The 18,967-nt window shown below is 45.1% G+C and overlaps 1 pseudogene; it reads right to left on the bottom strand.

The window, feature by feature from the left end:
* Nucleotides 1-7,902: 7,902 nt before the first annotated feature.
* Nucleotides 7,903-18,767, bottom strand: LOC142832372 (eukaryotic translation initiation factor 1 pseudogene; annotated as a pseudogene).
* Nucleotides 18,768-18,967: the final 200 nt, after the last annotated feature.

Here is an 18,967-nt window from a genome sequence, read left to right as displayed (position 1 = left end):
ACCATAAATTTTAGTTTGTCTATTTTGCTAACTTTTTGTTGATTTTTTAAAAAAAAATTTCCTTCTTTCTTCTCTTTCTTCTCTTCCTCTTCTTCTTGAAACAGGATCTTTCTCAGGGGACCCAGGTTTGGTTCGCAGGTGGCTCACAACTGCCTGTAACTCTAGTTCCAAGGGATCAGATGCCCTCTTCTGGTCTCTGAAGGGAAAGTACCACGCATATACAAAGTACACAGATACATATGCAGGTGAAATAGTAATACACACACACATTTTAATTTTAAAGCTTATTATGATGTGTGTGTGGTGTGTGTGTGTGTGTGGTGTATATGTGTGTGTGTGTGTGTGTGTGGTGTGATGTAAACGGTGCATGCATATGTCATGATGCATGGGTGAACATCAGAGAACAACTTGTGGAGCCAGTTCTCTCTTACCTTTTTTGGGTTCCGGGATCAAAGTCAGGCTGTCCAGCGTCTCTGCAAGCACTTTTCCCTTCTGAACCATCTTTCTGCCCTTTGTTTTGCTTTTGTTGAAACAGTCTTGTGTGGCTCAGGCTGACCTTGAATTCACAAGACAGCTGAAGCTGGTCTTGAATTGGAGACCTCTCATTTCTATCTCCTGAGCTCTGGGATTACTGTGTATGTGTTACCAAACCTAGCTGTTATATTCTTAAATTCTTGGATTAGGCTGCTCAGTATTAGCCTGAGCTAATAGGCCAAACAGTTTATAATTAATATAAGCCTCTGTGTGTTTCTTTGGGACTGAATGGCTATGGGACCAGGCTGGACAGTAACTTCTGTCTACACTTTTGACATACTTCAATCTCATATACTTAAAAAGGTTTATTTAAAAAATTAATTTATGTGTGGGTGTATCATGTGTGGGTGTGTCACATGTGGGTGGGTGGTTATGGAAGCTAGAAGAGGGCTTTGGATCCCCTGAAACTGTAGTTACAAGTGGTTGTAAGCTGACATGGATGCTGGGAACTGAGCTCAGGTCCTTTGGAAGAGCAGCAAGTGCTCTTAACCACTGAACCATCTCTCTGGCACAGATTCTAAATACTTTCAAAGGCTTTCCATCCATTAAATAGAGTCTGACAGGATTCAGCAAGTGTTTTCCATAAAGGGCCAGTTGGTCAATTTTGCTAGCAGCGTGGTGATGTCGGGGGCTGAACCCAGGATCTTGAGCATCCCAAGTACGTGTATTACCATCAAGCTGTTCCACCACTCGGCTTCATTCCCAAGTTTTCCTAGATATTTCATATGTAAAGGGTCATGTGGCCTCTGTCCTAACACCCAATGCTGTCATTGTAGCATAAATGCAACTACATAACAAATTCCATAAACAGCTTGGTGACAAGTGTCTATAATTTCACTAGGAGGCTGCAGCAGGAGGACCAGGAGTTTGAAGACAGCCTGGGCCATATACAAAGAGCCTATCTTAGAAAAACAAAAGCAGAGGACTATATAAATTAGCCTGTCCTTTTTTTAAATGGATTATGGAATTTGAATTTTATGTATTTTCATGTGATGAAACATTGTCTTTTTTTTAAATTGTTTTCAACTGTAAATCCAGAAACTTTATTAAAGCAAATAGTAAGATCAAACCTTGTGATGTGTAGACTAGAATGGGTTTTGGTCCTCAGTTTGTCGACACTGATCTTAGAATGTGAAGTCAGAGTCTTAAGGAATGAAGAGAGTTGCTTAAGAATGTGAAGAATTAGTCTTTCCTTCCTCTTCTTCTCAGCTGACATGGTTGTGACTATTGGAAGATATGTGAACAAGGAAAGCCATATGAAGATAATTTGAGCAATCTCTGGGGGAAGGAGCATTTTAATGTAAAGAACTTGGGCTTTTTTGAAATAACTTTTTAAAAAGACTTTTTATTTCATATGTGTGAATGTTTGCCTACATGTATGTGTGAGTACCACATGTGTGCCTGATGCCTGCAGAGGCCAGAAGAAGGCATTGAATCCCCCGGAACTGGGAGTTACTGATGTTTCTGAGCCACTATGAGTTCGAGGCCAGCCTGCTCTACAGAGCAAGTTTCAGGACAGCTGTCGCTGTTACACAGAGAAACCCTATCTTAAAAACCAACTAACCAACCAACCAAACAAACAAAAGGAACAAATCTGCCTCCCGAGTGCTGGGATCAAAGGTGTGCACCACTATGGCCCAAAGCTGATTCTTTCTTAGCAGGTACTTCCAACACAGGCATGGGAAGCTGCCCAGCGGATGCAGGGAATCCTTCACAGACCCTCTGTAAGGCAAGCTGTTATTGCTACAAATTAAAAAAATACTTTCGACACTAGCAATATATCCACTGAACTTTAATAAACTAAAAAAATTGGTTTTTTTTTCCTAACCAGCTTCTTTTATTTCCCTTCCCAATCCCTATGTCAATCAGTTAGAAGCAATCACATGCAGAGTGAGGCATAGAGGCACACACTGGTAATCCCAGCACTCAGAGGCAGAAGTGAGATCACAAATTCAAGGCCAGCCTGGCATACAAAAGAGAAACCACAGCACTCCAAGTGATAGGCCATGACTTCGTGGCCATCCAGGGTGGTGGGATGGTTAGAATGAAATATCAGGGCTAGAACTCATAGCTTCTCTTTTTAAGAATCCCCCTTTACACATTATTTCTCCTGTTTAAAAAAAAAAATCAAACAAACTATTAAGCGGAAAAGTAGCTCCGTCTTTGAAAGTCAACTCTCTTTCATCCACAGCAGTTGTGTTCAAAGTAAGCAAAAACAAGGAAACACCCATCCCCTCTTCAAACTTTAATTCTATAAACCCAGCAAACAAGAAATACCAGACAGACCTGGAGTAATTACCACACAAGCTGAACCCTTCCCTGAAAGATCTCTTCCTGTGGGCCATAAGTAACCACAGCTGCAGTGTGGCCATTCAGCTGAGCCACTGGGTCATATGGGTGGGGTTGCCTTGAAGAAATCATCGTTTTGTCTTCCCATTGCTGGGCCCTACCACCTCCTGGTCTGAGAGTGGAAACAACACAGCTGGTAAAACCCATGCCCTTATCCAGATGTATTTTTCCACTTCTACTTTGTAGTCTGGGGTGGCCGCTGTGTTAAGACTTTGCTAAGAGCGTTTGGTGGTGAATTAAAGGCTAAAAGTACTAGAGTGGTAAAATGGTGGGAGGGGCACCAGATCCATTTAGTTCTTCCTGCTTGTTTAACCCCAAAACTTGGTTGAAGGCTGAAAAAACAAATAACTGACATCCAGATGAAGAAGGCTACCAAGGACCACTGCTGTAGTTCTAATCTAGTCTGTACAGACCCTGAGATGCTGCATTTTCCTATCAACTTTCAAGGTAGCTACAGGCTGGCAGGAGGGATCCCTTGTCCAGGTCATCTTCAAGCCTGGAGCTAACCAGGACATGCTAATCTGACAGACACTGAAAGTTGTTAATTAGGAGTGTCTCCTGCATTTTACTAACACTATATGGATATGGTTATTTCCTTTTCCTGCATGCTATAACAAAATATCTTTCTTTTTTTTCCAGCTTCCGTCTATGAGACAGCTTATAATAATTTTTACTCTGAGTCCTCACAGCTCCACCCAGCATAGTCACAAATGTTCATACGTAGCAACAATAGAAATGAAGTTTCTCCCAGGGACTATTTTTAAGACAACTGAGGCAAGATTGGTTGTAAGATTTCTTTTTTTATTTTTTATTTTTAATTTATTTATTTATTAAGGATTTCTGCCTCCTCCCTGCCACCGCCTCCCATTTCTCTCCCCCTCCCCCGATCAAGTCACCCTCCCTCATCTGCTCAAAGAGCAATCAGGGTTCCCTGATCTGTGGGAAGCCCAAGGACCGCCCATTTCTATGTAAGGCGAGCATCCAAACTGCCTAGGCTCCCCCAAAGCCAGTACATGCAGTAGGATCAAAAACCCACTGCGACTGTTCTTGAGTTCCCATTCTTCCTCATTGTCCGCTATGTTCAGCGAGTCCAAATTTATCCCATGCTTTTTCAGACCCAGGCCAGCTGGCCTTGGTGAGTTCCTGATAGAACATCCCCATTGTCTCAGTGTGTGGGTGCACCCCTCGCGGTCCTGAGTTCCTTGCTCGTGCTTCGTCTCCTTCTGCTCCTGATTTGGACCCAAAATATCTTTCTTTAGTGGGGTTTTTGTTTTGTTTTTAGACAGAGTCTCAGGTATCACTGGATGGATATAGCAATGACTTTGCACCTCTTACTTTCCTGCCTCAACCTCCTGAGTGCTAGTATTATAGTAATGTACCACTGCCAGAGCCCAGCTCCAGTGGGGCGTTCCCAAGGGGGACTGCACGGCTTCTGCCACACCAGGTGTCCCTAGCGATCACACCCAGGACTTTGTGTGTATGCCGGGTGAGCACTGTAGGGACTAAGCTACATCCACAGTCGTGTATCTGGTACCTAGTATTTTATGTCACCCTGAGACGCAGTGTCTTTTTCCCCACAATAATCTACTGCTGCTCCTCCCAACTCTGCTTCCCCTTGTTCCCTCCTCACTTCCCCTTCCGCAATCCTCTTCCACTCGGAACCTCCCGGCACTGTCTTCTACAGACTTCAATAGCCAGGACACCTATAGCCTCCTAGTCTCACTTTAAAAAAAATAATCAGCGTAGGACTGGAGAGATAGTTCAGCAGTTAGGAGCACTTGTTGATCCTCCAGAGAATGGAGTTTGACTCCTAGCACCCACATCATGTGACTCACAACCACCTGTAACTCCAGCTAGGCTCCAGTGTCCTCTTCTGGCCTTGGCAGGCCCCTGCACTCATGTGCACATAGCCATATGCAGACACACAACAAAATAAATCTTTTCTAAAAAGCAATGAAAAATCGACATAGTGCAACGAATAAAGTTTACTTGTGCACGAAGTGGTTGGGGGTAAAATGTGAAAACTGTAGGCACTCTGTGGATTGATGGATTGAGGTGAATATCAACACCCACCACGGGACTTCGGAAGGATATCGAGGGATCGCTGTCAGTAAGCAGACACCCTGTTGTTGTGCCGTGTTTTGTGCTGGAGACCCACTTCTCTCATTAAGGTGGTTTATGGAAGTGTAAACGTATTTCAAGGGTGACCTCCTGAGCCATGAGAATCTATTAGCACCTTGGGAAGCTAACCATCTATAGAATGAGGAAAGCTCTGATGGAGAAGACATGATCGTGAAGTGTGGAGAGCAACTTGGAAATAGCTCCAAGGACGCCTGTTGGGGAATATTATTTTAACTAGGCAAAGATGTGCTAATGTGTTTCTGCTATGAAATAATGCTTTATGCGAAGGTGTGTTCCGTTTGTGTCTGCTGCCTCTGTTAATGATGCAGAGATGTGTTACCTTGTTTGGGTTGCATTTGTCTAGTTATGTAAAAATGTGTTGCATTTGTTTCACTTTGCTTGTCTCAGGTACCGGATTGATCTAATAAAAAGCTGAGTGGCCAGTAGCTAGGTAATAGAGGGATAGCAGGGCTGGTGGGCAGAGAGAAGAAGTAAGAGGAGAAATACAGGCTTGAGAGAAGAGAAGGGGAGGGACACGCCAGGCACCAGTCAGCCAACCATGAAAAGCAGGAAAACAGGACATACAGAAAGAAAGGAAGATAAAAAGCCCTGAGGCAAAACGTAGATAAAGAGAAACAGATTAAAATAAGAGCTAAAATAAGGTCAAGCATTCATAATTAACAATTAGTCTCCGGGTCATGATTTGGGAGCTGGTTGGTGGCCTAAAAGACAGCCTGTAACGGGTGTCTGTGGAAAGCTGATGGAAGAGAAGGCAAGAGTTCTGCAGAACTGGGCATTTCCCTGAGTGTTCTTATCTGTTCCTGATGATTGGAAAGAGGGCCCTTCAGCACAACATCATTGCTGTCCTTTATAAATACAATCACAATCACAGCCAAGTGCAGTGGCATAGAGCACGAACACACACACACACACACACGGGGGGGGGGGGGGGCGGGCAGGCTAAGCTGGGAGGAGTCCCAGGCAAGCCTGGGCAGCTTAACAAGACGTGTCTCATAATAAAATCAATAAAATTAGCAAAGGCTGAGGTGTAGCTCGGTGATGGAACACTTGCCCGGCATGAACAAGGCTGTAGGCTTAATTCCTTTACTGCTTCCTCCTCCTACCAAAACAAGTAAAGCAATGAGAACACTAAATTAAATTGCTATAGCCACATGTTAAAAAAAGAAACCTATAATTAATTTTATTTCATATGCCCACAATATTATTTTGATGTGTCATCAATATGAAAAGTAAAAATGTTCTACCTTCTTATTTTACTAAGTCTTTGAAATCTGGCATGTGTGTGAGCGTTTCATTTGGGCTACACACAGTTCATATGTTCAGGAGTCACACGTGGCCTGGAGCCATCTGATCAGGTGTTCAGTAGGCACACATGGCCCATGGCTGTCTGATCAGGTGTTCAGTAGGCACACACAGCCCATGGCCATCTGATCACGTGTTCAGTAGGCACACACAGCCCGTGGCCATCTGATCACGTGTTCAGTAGGCACACACGGCCCATGGCCATCTGATCACGTGTTCAGTAGGCACACATGGCCATGGCTGTCTGGTCAGTCAGCTCTGCTCTGTAGTGAGGACAGTGGCGTTGAACTTTCCTCTTAGGATGTCAGGTGGGAATTACTAAATAATTAACCTATTAATTTCTTTCCTCACTTGTCAGAGGGAGGATCTCACTCTGTAAACCAGTCTGGCCTGGAGCTAAGACAATTCTCCCGCCTTAGCCTCCCTAGTGCCCTCCCTAGTGCTGGGATTATAGGTATGAGACACCATGCCTAGTTTTCAGACTCTTTTCTTTTCAAAATACACGTGTGGAGGCCAGAGGATATCCTTGAAGGCCATCCTTTGGGACACCATCCACCTCCTTTGAGAGAAGGTCTCTCATTGGCTTGGAGTTCACCAATTAGGCTGAACCAGCTGGCCAGAGACCCGGAGTCATCCTCTTGTCCCTATCCAACAGTAGGATTATGAACACACACAGACTTTTTTTTTTCTTTTTTTTTTTTGGTTTTTCGAGACAGGGTTTCTCTGTGGCTTTGGAGCCTGTTCTGGAACTAGCTCTTGTAGACCAGGCTGGTCTCGAACTCACAGAGATCCGCCTACTTCTGCCTCCTGAGTGCTGGGATTAAAGGTGTGCGCCATCACCGCCTGGCCACACACAGATTTTTAAATGGGTGCTAGAATTCAAGCTCAAGTTCTCATGCTTGAGCAATGGGGGATTTGCTGGCTGAGCAATCTCCCCAAACCCTGAGCATCCTTTCTTAATGAGTCCTGGGCTCATAACAGAGACAGGCAGACCCTTTATAAAAATTAACACTTGGAAGGTAGGCCAACCTTGAGGGTCAGCTTTAGGCAGACAGGGGTCTGGTCTGCTACAGTTTGGATCTGGAGGATTCCCCAAAGACCTATATATTGAAGGTTTAGAGGAGGAGACCACAGCGTATAAGATGGAACAAAGGGGGGAAAGAGTGTAAGAACTGGACCAGTGGGTTGGTGTAGAATCTGACTTCTGGCCATGACAGGGCCATTGTGTTCCTGAAGTCTCAGCAGCTGTGATTGCCTGAGCAAGATGGGTCTCTTCAATACCCTGTCACAGAGGAGTAGTGATTCACAAGGTCCCGTCTCTTTGTGAGAATCCATAGGCGGTTAAGGAGTAGTGGGGGAGGGAGAGACTTTATCCTTGGTGGTACAGCCACTGGTAAGGTGTTTATGCCTCTGTAAGTAACTCTACCCTCCCTCCTCTAAGTAACCATAATGAAGCTCAAGGGGTTTAATGGGAGGAGAACAAGAGAGGAAAATGGGATTAAAAAAAAGAGGTACATGTATGAATGTGCCATAATAAAACCTATTATTTATAATTAACATATGCCAACAAAAACATTTTATTTTATTCATTAATTTTTTTATGGCTCTTTTCAGTTTATTGCATGAAGGAGTTACACTAGTCCAAGTTAAAAACGGACCCCAAATGGTTACATTATACAAGCTGTGAGGTTTTTAAACTTGTGACAAAGGACAGGAGGGAAATTCTACTCATTGCAAGGAAATCCTCACTTAAGCTTCAGAGTCACAAGCACTTAAAACCCATGAACCTTCAGCTGATCGTCCTTAGCCAGTCCAATCTCTATTAGGAACTGGCATATGTTCTTGCGCTGGTCACCCTGTAGCTGAATTACTTCTCCATATTCTGGATGCTCAATTACAGTACCATTGCAGGCAAATTTCTTCTTAAACGCCTTCACTAGTTTCTTTTTATCGTAATCATCAGCGATCCCTTGGACAGTGGTAAGGGTCTTCCTACCGTTTCTCTGTTGAATTCTTATATGGATATAATCCTCAGTGCCAGCAGGAAGCAGGTCATCACCCTTACTTGCATCAGCAAAGGGGTCGAAAGAGGGGACGGAGCGTCGGGAAGCGAGGGGGCTCGAGGGGGAGGCAGCTGAGTCCTCGGCGGCGGCTCAGTGACTGGGGCCTATTCATTAATTTTTATATATATATAGAGTGCTCTGCCTGCATGTACACCTACAGGCCAGAAGAGGGTGCCAGATCTCATTGCAGATGGTTGTGAGCCACCATGTGGTTGCTGGGAATTGAACTTAGGACCTCTGGAAGAGCAGTCAGTGCTCTTAACCTCTGAGCCATCTCTCCAGCCCAACAAAAACATTTTAAAATACCAAATGAAGAGGGGAAGCTAGATGAAGGTCTCTTGGGACACTGGGGACAAACCTTTGAAGGGCAGTGGGATCTAGGCCCTTCTATCTTCTCTCTTGTGTCCCAGCCATAAGATGACTGTTTTAGCCATGGGTCACTTCCGATACAGGCTGCCTTGTCACAGGCTCGAGAGCATGGGATGGAACTTCCCAAATTGTCAGTCAAAATAAGCCCAGCTTCTTTACGCATTTTATCCTAAGATTTTATTGTCTTATTTTGAGTGTGGTGTGTGGGATGGGTTGGTTTGTACACCTGAGAGCCTGAGGTGGCTAGAGGCATTGGGTATCTTCGGGCTGGAGTTACAGGCAGTTTAAAGTTGGGACTCAAACTCAGGTCTTCTGTGAGAACAAGAAGCGCTCTCAAGTTCTCCAGTCCCTATGGACATTTTCTTTCAGCAAGCTGACTAACCCAGAATTTGTTTATCCACTTCAATGTCTTAGCATGGCCTGGCATGGAACGCACACTCAACCATGACATTTAAATCCTAGCGAGCGTAGCTTATTCCTAAAAATTAGTGTCTGAGCATAATTTTTAAAGTTAAGCTCAAACATTATAATGAGAAAAATTTGAAACCTATAAATTAAAATTCTAAACTGCTCTTAAAATGGAAAGAAGCCATTTTTTTTTCTTTTTATACACACAGAACTATTGCTGAACACAGCAAAGGAATTTGTTCTATTGACTGGTTTTTACAAAGCCTGGAGTCACAGTTTGTCACATGTCACACAGTACAATTAAAACACTTTGCAAAGTTCTCTGTAATTTTAATCTATCTCTTAAATTCTTTATTTTTATCTTACATGTTTGGATGTTTTGCCTGCATGCATGGCTGTGTACCACATGTGTGCCTGGTACCTATGATGCCAGAAACAGGCACTGGATCTGTTGTAATAGGAGCGGTGGGGCTGCGTCCCCAGCACCCCAGCCGCCTGCTAGCTTATGCCCCGAAATAATTACACGGACACTGTATTCTTTTAAACACTGCTTGGCCCATTAACTCTAGCCCTTACAGGCTAATTCTCATATCCCGATCAACCCATCTCTAATAATCTGTGTAGCATCAGTTTTACCGGGAAAGATTCTAGCCTACGTCCATCCTGGGTCTGAGCTTCGTGTCTCTGCCTCAGAGAGCAGAGCTATCGCGTGTCTGCCCGGGAGAGGGGAGCATGGTGTCTCTGAGCTCACTTCCTCTTCCTCCCAGCATTCTGTTCTGTTTACTCCACCCACCTATGTTCTAACCAATAAAATGGGCCAAGGCAGTTTCTTTATTTTTTTAACCAATGACCTTCCTCCATCACTGGATCTACCAGAACTGGAGTTACAGACAGTTGTTCGCTAGCATGTGGGTACTGGGAATGAAATCCAGGTCTTCCAGAGAAGCAGACAATGCTCTCAACTACTGGGCCATCTCTCAAGACCCTATTTCTTAAATTCCTAAAGTTTTTTTTTAAATATATTACTATTAATACATGTGTGTGCGTACATGTGTGTGTCATGGCATATGTACGTAGGTCAGAGGACAACATCTTCCTGGAGTCCTTCCACCTCTGTGCGGGTTCTGGGGGATGGGTTGCCAGGCTTTGGGCTGCCAGGCTTGCATAGCAAGGACCTTTACCCAGTGAGCCATCTCTCTGGCTCTATCTCTTAAATTCTCTTAAGCACAGGATCAAATGAGCAGGCTTATTCACAACAGCTGATCTCATTTCAGACTCAAGTTATTGCAACCTAGGGTTTATAAAATGTCTCCTGAGAACTGTATGAATTATGATCATCAACATTATTATTATAATAGCTAGCATTTGTTGGATACTTATGTTCTGATAGCAACACTAAGGCTCTCACATACATTGTATCATTAAGGCTTGAAATAATGCTGATAATCACTTGATTAACATTGCCCAGTTAGTACGAGAAATAAGCAGCATCAAAACCCCAATTAAAGGCAGTGGTGGTGCACGTCTTTAATCCCAGCACTTGAGAGGCAGAGGCAGATGTTTCCCTGGGTTTGACAATAGTCTGGTCAACAGAGCAAGTTCCAGGACAGCCAAGGCTACGCAGAGAAGCCCTGTCTCGAAAAACCAAAAGCCAACTCCCTGATCTGCTTGATCTCTGAGCCTGTGCAGTTATGGAGACCCTTGTGTCCATGCAGCTAACACCACCTGCACTGTCTCTGCTGAAGTTTAGCTCTTAGGGTGGAAGCCAGGCCAGGCCTCCCTGCCTTTCTTTTTGGATGACGTGAGTGTTCACCTGCTCCCGTGTGAGCCAAGCTCCCTACCAGTAAGATACAGCCCAGCTCAGCCCTCCCTACTTCTGTGATTTTCCTACCACCACCTCTTTAGCCTGTTCTACTGGCAGGTGGCACTGTAACCAGCCCTCCCCGTGTTTGTAACAAGAACATACTGAACTGAGGGTTGGAGTGGCAAAGTGAGGAAAGGCATCCACTGCCAAGTCTTATTATCCGAGTTCAGTCCTTAGGACCCACCTGTGGAAAGAGGAGCTACCCCTGCAAGGTGTCTTCTGACCTGGGCATACATATACACACACAAAACCAATAAATTTTGCAAATACAAATTTTAAAAAAAAAATTTAAAACACATGGAACTCAGAAAATTACAAGTTATTCAAGACTATACAGCTAGTAAGTGACAGACTGAGATAAAAATTTATATCCCTGACTCTTTTATATATATATACATATATATATATATGTGTGTGTGTATATATATATGTATATATATTTATTATGTATACAATATTCTGTCTATGTGTATGCCTGCAGGCCAGAAGAGGGCACCAGACCTCATTTCAGATGGTTGTGAGCCACCATGTGGTTGCTGGGAATTGAACTCAGGACCTTTGGAAGAGCAGGCAATGCTCTTAACCACTGAGCCATCTCTCCAGCCCCTACGTCCCTGACTCTTAAGGTCAGACCATTGCCTTTATAAAACACCAATCTGTATGTAAGCAAAGAACAAGGCACATTATTGATCTAAGATTTATTTATTATATGTTTATCAGTGCCTAGGGACCAGACCCAGGAGATCTTGCATATGAGATATGCATTCTACCATTGAGCCTATCCACAGCTCAGATATTTTTTTAAAGACTTATTTTATTATTTATTTATGTGGATGTATGTGTATATGGGCATGTGAAGGTGGATATGGAGGCCAGAGAAGGGCATCGGATCCCTTGGAGCTGAAGTTACAAGTGGTTGTGGGCCACCTGATGAGAGTACTGGGAACTGATTCCAGAATCATTGATTCTCCATGCAAGAATAGTGTGTGTTTGTAACCACTGAACCATTGCTCCAGTCCCCAAAGTAAGCTGATTTTTTTTTATTTTACCTTTTTTGTTTTTCTGAGATGGGTTTCTCTGTATAGCCTTGGCTAACCAGGGACTCACTCTGTAGATCAGGCTGGCCTTGAACTCACCGAGATTCTTTCGCCTCTGCCTCCTGGGTGTTGGGATTAAAGTTATGCACCATCACCGCCTGGCCCCAAATGTTTCTAAAACCACCCTAATTGCTTGGGTCCAGTGACATGTGCCTGGGAATCCCAGGTACTGTAGAGTGGGGAAGATCATGTGTTGGAAATCAGCCTAGGTAACCTAATAAGGCCTTCCCACCAAAGGGGAAAGAAAGAAAGAAGAAAGGAAGGAAGGAAGGAAGGAAGGAAGGAAGGAAGGAAGGAAGGAAGGAAGAAAAAAGAAAGAAATGTAAACCTAACCTACACAGAGAGAAAAACTAGTCATTGGTTAGTAGTCCATTTTTTTTTTCCATTAGCAAAGTGTCATATTTGTAGCCAGGAAGGATACTGGAGAGCTGAGCGACCTAATCACTGACCCTGGTCCCTAGCAAGTGAGTTCGTCACTCTGTGAAGGCGGTGATTAGCGGTAACTATGGCAGCCACAACAGACAGCTCCGGAACGGCTCAGGAAAGAGCACAGAAGCCCCTGGTTGCGGCTGAGAAGGGATAGTTTAAGGGAGAGAGGTGTCCTGGGCTGCTCACAGGTGAAAAGTCTCCCCCAAATCCCTGCAAAGGCCTCTTCGTCCACCCCTCTTTGACTCTCTAGCTCCTGCAAGGCTGGGGGCCAGGAGCTTCCCCTGGGGATTCAGTTTTGGAAGGCAGTGGTACCTGTCAATCTCCCTAAGCCCCAGCAGAACTTGAAACAAAGGCCTCCTCAGTCCTGGTATTTGCCTTGGATCTCCTCAAGGCCACCTCCTTTTCATGTAAGTCCCTTTTTATTGAAGGCAGCTGAATGCTGTCTTATCCGCATTAAGGGTTTTGGGGTTACTCATGGCTACAATTAGGTTTTTGTGTCACCTGAGCACAGAACACCATTATGACAGGTTTTCCACTTTGAAGTTCACAGTTAATTTAAATATTTTCAAAAAGCTTGGTTTTTTTAAAATTTATTTTATGTGAACAAGTGTTTTTCCCTGCATGTATGTCTGACTGGACCCTAAGGAGGCTAAGAAGAGAGAGGGTCAAATCTCCTGGAGTCGGAATTGCAGACGGTTGTGAGCCACTGTGTGGGTTCTGAGAATCGAACCTGAGACCTCTGGAAGAGAAAGCAGTTGAGCTATCTTTCCAGCCCCACAGTTACCTTTTGATCAGCAAACTATTAGAAGAAAGGAAAACTAGAGCCGCATACAGCAGTCAAATGCTACCAGCATCATACAGAAGGTGCAAGGCAATGTCAGTAACAAACAACCACGGGAGGATGACTCCCGTTGTCTCTCTGTAGACAGCCGTAACCATTCCCATAACTCCCCTTGCTGGCCAGTGTGAAGAGTGACATAGGAAAAAAACCCTTCAGGTACAATAATGCAAAGTTAGAAAATAACACAACAGGAGCCAGGCGCAGCTCAGTGGCAGGGCACCTGCTTATCATGTGCAGAGATCAGCTTTCAGTTCTGGAAACAAAGTGGAATTTAAAAATAAGCCAGACATGGTCACACATGCCTTTAATGCCTGCACTCAGGAGGCAGAGGCAGACAGATGAGCTATGAGTTTGAGGCCACCCTGGTCTACAGAGTGAGTTCCAGGATAGCCAAGGCTACACAGAGGGACCCTGTCTCAAATAAATAAATAAATAAGTAAATGAATGAATGAATGAATGAATGAATGAATTAATGTAGTGGATAGCTTTTGTTTTCTGTTTGACCAGAGGAAGTCTGCTGCTCTTACAGGAAATAGAATGACATCATCACAAGGGTGAAGACTCTTGCCCTCCCCGTTGTGAACAATGCATCTCGTTCACCTTCTTATGCTTTGTAAGAAAGCACAGGCGCTACACCAGCGAGATTTATCACCACAGCACTGACGAGCCTAGATATGTCAAAGCCGTGGCATCCAGCTAATACCAGGGTGGTGAAAGTGAATTATATTTGTTGAGTGTGACATAAACTGTGATAAACTTCGCATGCAGGAGTGCCATCGATTTGGTTATCTTGCTGAAGTGACATCTTTAATTTGGAAGGAAAGTGCTGGCTATGGATACATAGTGAGAAGTTAAAGCATCGGCACTACGGTCAAGGCACTAAATCCAGCGGGAAAGTGACATGGGGAGCATAGTCTGCCGGCTACACAATTTTTTGACAGAATAATCACGAGAATATCAGGAGAAATATAGGTAGGCATCTGCTAAATAAAAACGCATTGTCTTCTGAAATGAAAAGTAATAGTCCTCGCGTCTTGGAGGCTCATCTTGTCACAGTGGATTTGTGCTTTCTTGTGGCTCTGCCATCGTTCACTCTCATCACTAGGTCAGCTTCTAATTGAATCTCATAAACAAATCCCGTATAATAAAGGAATGGTTTTCTCCAGTGCTTGGCTAAGCGACGCTGAGAAAGCAAGCTTGAAGCCCCCACACGCTTACTACTGTTATGCTTTTATAATAATTTGCCAACTAATATCCATGGCATTTATACTTGCTATTGATGAAGAGAAGTGGTTATTTATTGGCAGGCAGTTGCTAACGCAGAGCAGAAGATTGCTAACTATGAGATCATCCACATTAAAATGTTAAAAAACATGTTTGTCTCCGTGTTATCTCATTTATCCTGTGGCTCATGAGTACTCTAAGTTCTTCTGACGACACTGAGCATTGCGTCCAGAGGATTATATCTGAAATAAGAATAATATAAGCTGGGCGGTAGTGGTGCATATTCCAGCACTTGGGAGGCAGAGGAAGGCGGATCTTTGAGTTCAAGGCTGGCCTGGTCTGCAGAGCAAGTTCCTGGGCAGCCAGGATTACACAGAGAAACCCTGTCTTGGGGGGGGGGGATCCAAAATAATAATAATTTGGTTTTCATCAGACCAAGCTGGGAGAAGAAGTGGTGCTTGAATCTGAAAGCTGCCTTCTAAAATACTGCTAAATACTAAGGGCAAACTGAAAACAATGAACCCAGGTAATGGTTTCATTGGAGAGAGGAAGAGGGAGGGAGGGAGGGGGGAGAGAGGGAAGAAGGGAGGAGAGGAGGAAGAAGGAGGGAGGAAGAAAGAGAGGAAAGGAGAGAGAGAGGGAGGGAGAGAGGAGGGAGGAAGGGAAGGAGGGAGAGGGAGGGAGGGAGGGAGGGAAGAAGGGAGGAGGGGAGGAAGAAGGAGGGAGGAAGAAAGAGAGGAAAGGAGAGAGAGAGGGAGGGAGAGAGGAGGGAGGAAGGGAAGGAGGGAGAGGGAGGGAGGGAGGGAGGGAGGGAGGGAGGGAAGAAAGGAGGAGGGGAGGAAGAAGGGGGGAGGAAGAAAGAGAGGGAAGGAGAGAGAGAGAGGGAGGGAGAGAGGAGGAGGGAGGGAGGGAAAGAGAGAGAGGGAGGGAGGGAGGGAGGGAGGGAAGGAGGGTTGTGAAAAGAAAGACTGACCTATATGAAGCCAGGAAACCGGGCTCCTTCACCCGCTCCTCTTCACACAGGTCTTCCTCCAGTTTCACCTCTTTCCCCTTTGAACTTCAGGTTCTGGGGGACAGCATGGCAGCTACCCTCGTGTGCTCATCCATGACTGCCAGCCAGGTCATTCTGGATCAACTTGGGCTATGCAGCAAGACTTTGTCTCAAAAGAAAAAAGTTCTGAACCAAATCACAGGTTCGTTTTTCTATTGAGATTCCCATGCTGAGCCTGCAGGGCTCAGGGAAATGCGCACATTGCTTGCCACAAACTCAAGGGCTCCAATTTTGATTGCTCCCTCAAAACAGTGCAACATATTTAGTATTCTTCCAGCAGGCATTCTCTCTCTGTCTACCATGTCTTGCAGAGTTCCGCCTCCTGCCCTCCCTCAGACTTCCTACACTAGCATATGACTGGACCAGACAGAGCTGTTGACTTGCCCTCCCTGAAGTGGCTAGAATAAACACTCAATGACTGGCTCTCTGGGGGTCTAGAATGCAGGGAAGTTTTCACCTGGGCATGTTGGTCTTGTTACCCTAAATATTCTCAGTGTGGCAAGATTCCAGCTGCCAACGATCACATAGGTTAAACTTGTCAAAGTCCAAAGTCCTGCCAGTTTCACAGTAGGCTGCTGTGAGCTGGTAGGAGCTGGTTCTAGCATCCACTGAAGGAAGCCCAGACACTCAAATGCACTCAAAGCGTCTTCCCCTTCTGTGGTGGCTTGAATGAGCAGTGTGCTTCCCCCCACCATAGACTCACGATTTAAAAACTTGGTGGCATTTTTGGGACACGTGACAGAACTTTTAGGTCATGGGACCTTGCTGGAGGAAGTACATCACTAGAAGTTGGGCTCTCCCTATTTTCTACATGTGTTTAATTAATTAATTAATTTTATTTTATGTGATTGGTGTTTTGCCTACCTGTATATCTGTATGAAGGTGTTGGAGCTCCTAGAACTGGAGTTACAGACAGTTGTGAGCTGCCGTGTGGGTTCTGAGAATCGAACTTGGGTCCTTTGGAAGATCAGCCAGTGCTCTTAACTGCTGAGCCATCTCTCCAGCTCCGCTACGTGTGTTTAAAGCTATGCTCTCACGGTTTCTTGCAGTCTTCTGCTAAGTCTCTACACCCATCATGGTCCCTCTTCCTATAAAACAACTAGATTTTTCCCTCAGTCAGTTTTGGTCATGGTGTCAGACCACAGTGACAAAAGGCAACTAGCACTCTTCTCTTCCCTCTGTTACAGTGATCACACTCAGTTACTCCAGTTCTCTTCCTAAATCCCATGCGTGTCCCCACCCCATCTCCACCCCCTGTGTCATATGGCCCATGTGTGCCCCCATCTCACCCCCGCCCCTGCATCTTATACAGCATCTTGTCCTATTAATCACAACTTTCTCTCCTGCACTTTCAGCGTCTCTTCCTTGGTTTGTTGGCAACCTTTTACCGCTTAAACTCAGTTAACTCTGTCCTATCTTGTTTGTTTGTTTGTTGTGTGTGCGTTTAAGAAAATTTCATTGGAAAAAAATGGATATTTCTTTCTGGCTATGCCACAGATCAACTTCTTAAAATAATTCTTGCGGGTGCCCTATTCTCAGGTCTCTCATCTGCCTGTTGAAAATTAAATTTCCACTGAAGTCTTCCAGTTACCAGCAACTCCCTTGTTACTAGGAATTTCAAAAAAAGCTTCGCCTCTGTCCCACTGACCTCCCTTCAGCTTTGGGCGTATTTCATCACCTCTTCCTCTCCTGGCTTCTGTGACACAATGACCCCACGCTTCTCCTCTTTCCTTCTTGGCTGTGTCTCTGTCTGCTTTTCAGGCTCCTTCCTTCTGTCGAGTTCTCTCTTGCCTGCTGCTGTTTCCTCATGGTCATGACCTGCGATTCCTTCTCTTCTCCTTCTTCTTCCCCCAAGGTCTCACTACTACGGCTTCAGTATCCGTTTATTCCGCGAGACCCCTGTCACTGTGAAATCACTTTAGCCAACTTCAAAGGAGGAAAATTTTATTTAGGCTCAGGGATTCAGAGGCTCAAAGTCCACGGTCTCTTGGCCTGTGATGTCCCAGTATATCATGGTACAAATACGTACGAGAAGGAGACCTACTTACCTCGAGGTAGCAAGAAAGCAAAGGAAACAAGAGTGGCTCAACATCCCGATAACAACTCAAAGGGGACGCCCCAGTGTGTGACCCAACTCCCTGTATCTAAGACCTGCTTCTTAATGGGTTTGCCACATCTCAATAACACCGCAGGCAGAGGACCAAACTCTTAACACACAGGCTTTGAGGAGCATTCCAGACCCATACTCAAAGCAGTGACTCATTTGTCTATGGCTCCAGGTTAACCTTCTGTGCAGCAGACCTTGACTACCGTTGCCATATTCAATCAGATGTTTCCAGAAGCACCTAAGCCCAGCAAGTCAACAACTGAAATCTCCTCTCCTGTGTCCCCAAGACAATGAATGACCCCTGTCACTCATGGCAGAAACTTGGAATAATCCTAGGCTCCTCGCCAACATTCTACTCCAACTGCTCTAAGCCTTGCTGATTCAACTTTTGACACATCTGTCCCCTGGCCTTACTTCAGTGCCACCACTCTAAGGCACACAGCGTCACCAAGACCACCCCTCCCCATCCCCAAATTTTCCTGCTTCTGGCCTTCCTTCACTCTAATCCAATCCATTCCCTATGCTGTAGAAACTCAAATCAGATCAAGTCACGCGCCTCCCGAAAGCCAGGTGACAGTCCCTGCTGTCACGTGTGATCTGCCTCCTCTTCTCACTTCTCCCCATTTCCAACTCTGTTCCCGCTGAACTGATCACCTCCCACACCCCAGTATTCTAAACATGCCACGGGCTGCTTCATTTAAGGCTCCTGAACGCAGGCACCGTTTACTTTGCCAAGGGCACCCACAGTAGATTTCCTGCTCCTCCCCAGCTTCCTCCGACTAACTTACCTGTCCTTAAAAGTCACTGCCTTTGAAAAATGTCAGGGACTTAGCTCTTTCCCTTTCACCCGTCACATTTTACAAACTGGGCTGGCGTGAGGGTTATTCCCGTCTTCTGTTCATAGAGACGCTGATCTCCACGAATACAGGGGCTGGATCTATCTGCTGCACCATTCTGCTTCTGTTGATGTGAGTCAACAAATCCCATATCCGTCAACAATCACTCCCCGTTCCACCCGTCACTAGCCCTTGACAGTGTCTAGCCTACTAGGTCTCTATGGGACTTATCTCCCTCAGTAACTCAGTAAGGTCCAACAGGAAACGATAAACCTTGGTCTACTGCCAGCTTTTAAAATAAGAATACTGGCTGGGTGGTGGTGGTTCATGCCTTTAATCCCAGCACTCGGG

The sequence above is a fragment of the Microtus pennsylvanicus genome, chromosome 12 (genome assembly GCF_037038515.1).
Source record: "Microtus pennsylvanicus isolate mMicPen1 chromosome 12, mMicPen1.hap1, whole genome shotgun sequence".
In the NCBI taxonomy this organism is placed as follows: Eukaryota; Metazoa; Chordata; class Mammalia; order Rodentia; family Cricetidae; genus Microtus; species Microtus pennsylvanicus.
This window is presented reverse-complemented; position numbering and strand designations above follow the sequence as displayed.